Here is a 5,013-nt window from a genome sequence, read left to right as displayed (position 1 = left end):
CGGAATGTAGTAATAATTTGTAGTTTGGGAAATTTCATTACTTTTAATAAAAGAATCCTGAATTATCTCATTCATGTTAATGATTTTATCTTCCCTAATGAATCCTAATTTCAAAATTTTAGATACAAATATTAAGTAATCTAGTGGACACATACCTATATCTTGCACTCAAAACATATGATAAATTCATTTTTTCCTAAGATTTGCTCTTCTAATATCTGTCCATTTGGACACTAATGTATTCCTCTGAAAATTAAAACTGGAGGATATATGTTTTTATCCTCTTAACATCCTTTGCCATCCCAGGAATTGTAACTCTATGAAGCAGTAAAAATGAAGTGGAAGATAGTTAAGATAGTTACACAGCTAGCTTGCTTTAGTTCATTGAAAAGAAAGATTTATGCTAATATTGTCTGGACATTATTTCATGCCTATGTCTTGTACTCTGAGTAGCTACTATGAAGATAGTAATGCACAGTGCATTAATTATTGTTACTCTTCTTTGAGCCTGATTTGAAACTCTATTTATTTCTATTTTTCTTCTTCTTCTCTTAAAAAAAGAGAGACAATAGTGCTGAAAGGGGAAAGGAAGAAAAGGAAAATGAAAAAAAATATGCATACAAGATAATTAAGATAGCAATACAGCTAGTTTCTCTTAGTTCATTGAAAAGAAATGTCTGTGCTAATATTGTTTGGACAATATTTCATGCCTGTATCTTGTACTCTGAATAACTACTATATAGACAACAATAGGTAATGTATTAATTGTTAGTGTGCTACTAGACTGTTTTGAAACTGTTTTATTTTTATTTTTACTTTTTATCTTTAAATTTAAAAAACTGAAGTGGAATCCAGATATGGTGTAACACATATGTAATCTCTGTACTAGAGAGGCTAAGGCAGAAGCATCATAAGCCCAAGCTCTTAGCTCAGGAACTCAGCAAGACACTAACTCAAAATAAAATATTAGAAAGGACTTCGATCCAGTTCATTGGTAGAGCACAGGCTGGGCTCAGTTTCAGCCTCAGGTAAAGGCAAAAGGATTGCAGTTTAATACTGTTCTCAGCCCCAGGCTGAACCCAGGCATCTACAGCCTTCGGAGTCCTGAGGTACAGGGCTCTTTGAAGAGGGTGCTGACACAGAAGAGGATTCCATAGTGAGAAGACTGGATGGGATATCAAAATGTGCATCTCTCCTGAGCACCCCTTGAAATTCTCATGGTAACAGGCTGGATGTAGACAGAAGATAAGTTCAGAGATTTTATCTAAGGATGAGAGCAAAGCAGCAAGTTTGGGTCAAAATGGAATATGGTTTTACTAGGATTGAAGATAAAAGATAAAGCTTAAGTAGAAGTCTATGTGAGTTGTTGATAAAAAATACATTCAAGATAAGTGGTTAGAAATTATACGGGTCACGAAATGGAGATGTACTAGTTTTTATTTAATGGCTCTCAGTTGATATATTTAAAATGTTGATAAAACAAAAGTGTGGCTTCCTTTTAAACAAACTATATTTGCAATAATGTATGGGGTCTGGTTTTTAAAATATTGTACTTTAAGAAACAAGTCTAAGACTGTGACGTTAAAAAGGAATTTGACAAACTCTAGAATTGAGGTGCTTGTACTCACCAGAAACAACTAGAAAGCACCTGCTTTGAATCAAAATCATCACATACCTGTTCCCAAACTAGTCTTTGCTTCCATGCTTAGGCACAGCACACTTATTTGCCAAGCGTGACCTGCTCACACAACCACTATACCTAAAATATGACGATGTTTCATATGTCTTATCAGAAGCATTAAAAATAGTAAGATTTACTTTTAATGGCCTAGTGCATTGACTTATTGGACACCTGTTTAATATGTCTACAGAGATCATTAGTAAAGGTGTGGAGACCGTTAAGGGAGATGTTGACGGAGTACTGAGATGAGACTTTACCATGAGGGAGAAACTACACCAATCCAGAGAAGAACAGTCAGTGGAACAGTCTTATTCTCTGCACAATTTGCACCATTTCTCTCATGTATTTTGTCAGCCACTTCAAATACTTCCTGGCCAAGAAGTTAGGGCATCAATAAGACTAACCTTACTGAAGTGCTTATTAACTGTTTGAGGTGAGCAGCAGGGAGCCCTTCAGATGTCTGAGAATATTTTCCAATAGAATAGTTTCAAATCAAGCTGCATCTAGTCATTCTCCAAATCCAGCAAACTACCTGTCCTTCTGAAGATTCTGTCAACCTCACTTGCATTTACTTCTCTCTTGCAGACAGCTTCCTCCCAGCCATGCTCCAGCTGTCCCATCAAAGCTCCTGCATCAGTCTCTGAGCCCTGTGCTCCTGCTGGGCTCAGTGCTATTTACACTGCCCATTAATTTCTGTAGCAATGTTTTGTGTGTCACCTCATCATCCAAACACCACTAGTTTCTTTCTGACACCACTATGTCAAATCTGACTTTTTCTAGGTATGGGATGCCCTTTTTTCTCTTTTCTGACCTCACCTCTCAATCTATTTCTTAATCACCATCACTTACTGGTGACTCATGTGTCCCTTTGCTTAGAATCATTACTCTTCATCTGCTCAGAAAGACTGGCTCACATAGTAAGACACTACTATCTTTGTTACTTTTCTCTCATTGCTGAGACAATATACCTGACACCCAGAATTAAAGAATTAAGGTTTATTTAGCTCACTGTTTGTGGAGGTTTCAGTTCATACTTGGCTGGCTCCAAGGCAGAGTGACACATGGCAGAGGGCAACAGTTCATAGTGGTGGAAGACAGCAAAAGCAACAAGAGCAAAAGGGCAGAGGAGTGGCAAGCAGCCTCTTTCCCTCCTTTACATTATAAGCAAAATATCTGCCCCAGCTCAGGTATAGCACTCACACCCATAATTCCAACATTGGACCATGAATCAATCATAAACTCTAGAAGCCTGCCCCTTGACTGCATGAGGATTTAGGGAGACATGCAGACACAAACCATAACAACTACCACTATCATTTCTGCATTTGTTGAAGATCATAAGCTTATTTAGATCATAAGCTCTTTTACAACAGGATGCATGGCTTATATTGTATCCTCCAGACACCTTGCAGAGTGCTAAGTGCATACTGGATGTTCAAATAGTCTTGCAGATTAATGGATAGAAAGCATGACCTGTGAAATGAAATTTGTCTTCTACATCAGCTGTCAGTGAAATTGCTAGAGGTTTTCAATATACCCTATAAGGCTCAATATTAGGACAGCATAAAGAGATACAGAAAAAAATTTTATAGTGAAAATTTTCCAAAAACATAGTAATAAAAATAAATTTTTAAAAAAGAAAACTTATTCTAATTTAGTAGATGGTCACTGACTTTTATAAAATAGGGAGGGACTTTCCTAATTTTCTGCATAAGTTGCAATGTTATTTCTCCTCAAAAGCAGGAAAATTTGCCTGAAGCTTATATCAAAGAAGTATTTCCTTCTTTCAAGGAATTAAAAGACTGTATTTAATTGCTAAAATGTAGCACAGAGCACTAGAACAGGAAATCCTATAACATCCCTGTACTGAGAATTAGGATAATAATGATAAATGAATAATTGAAAATTATGCAAAAGTATTTACCTTTCTTAATATTTTTCCTAAAGTGAATAGCTTTCAACTCTGCTATGTAAGTATGAGTAATTGTGTTTCATAATTTTAATAAAAAATAAACATTTCAACAAGGTTAGAGACCACAGTGGAGGTGGTAATGACACTTCCTGTCCTACAATCAGTTGTTAGAGAGAGAGAGACACAGGCATGGGGGATTGAAACAGCTGTAGGTCTCTACTGTTGGAGAGGAGATTGAAGTGGGAGCAAGCATCCTTGGGCTGTTTCCACTGTGGTGGCCAGAAGCAGTGATTAGTAAGGTTAGGGACCAAGGTGAGGGTGGTGGTGATGTAGTGGTGGTGGCAGCAGAGGTGAAGGTGGTGAGTGGAACAGCAAGACTCATCTTACCCTGTGACCAGTGGCTTCAGAGAATTTAAGTAGCCTTGCACATCAGCACAACAATAAGTGGGAAGTTGGCACTACCTTTGCAGCAGAGGAGATTGAAGTGGGACCAGGTGTCTCCACAGTGGCAGCAGGAGCAGAGAGTCATCCCACAGCACCTCACCCCACCCTTCCCTGAAACAAGCCACGGGAGAGAACAGAAAGCAGAGCTGGAACAAAGGACACTGCAAGGACTGGGAGGAGCCAATGGTAGGTAGAACTGGGAGCAGCCTCAGCAGTCTCTGTGTGAGGGTTCCACAGCAACTGGGAAAGCCATGCAGAGACAAATAGGGTAAGGATGGCATGGGATGCTGAAGGACAAACAAAGTTACTGGTTGAAGATTCTGGACCCAGCTGCCACATTTGGAGATCAAAATCAGTCCTGTACCTAGCATTAATTCTACAGTAGACATGACTGGGTAACCCAGTAGTTTTGGGGTTTGATCTGGACAGTACCACAGACCTGTGGACACCAGAGGGATATTATTTTTTCTTTGTTTTGTTTTCCTTTTGCTGTTTAGTATTCTTTCTTTCTTTCTTTCTTTCTTTCTTGCTTGCTTGCTTGCTTGCTTGCTTTCTTGCTTTCTTGCTTTCTTGCTTTCTTTCTTTTGCTATTTAGGTGTTTAGCTTTATTTTTGTCCTGTTCTACTCATCTTCTTTCTCTCTTTCCCAACTATCTCCCTTGATTTTATGATATTTTCGTGTGAGTGAACATTGTCTGGTTCACTTCAATAATCTTTTGCTTTCTCCATCTCCTCACCCCTTCTCCAGCTTCCCCAAGCTTGTGTGATCATTTTTTGTCCTCCAGCCTTGTTTGTATTATATTTTTATTCATTCATTTCTCTGTTTTGTCCCATATCCCTCTTAAATTTTCCCAGCAAGGGTAAAATCACTCTACTAAAGAGAAATTCTTTGCATATAAGTTCCTGAATTATGTTGGGCTTTGTTATATAACTGTAGATCTTGCCCCTATAGTTTTTTTTTTTTTTTTTTTTTTTTT

The sequence above is a fragment of the Chinchilla lanigera genome, unplaced genomic scaffold, assembly GCF_000276665.1.
Source record: "Chinchilla lanigera isolate Chin_1 unplaced genomic scaffold, ChiLan1.0 scaffold00080, whole genome shotgun sequence".
Lineage (NCBI taxonomy): Eukaryota > Metazoa > Chordata > Mammalia > Rodentia > Chinchillidae > Chinchilla > Chinchilla lanigera.
The sequence above is the reverse complement of the archived record's forward strand: the minus strand, read 5'-3'. Positions refer to the sequence as shown.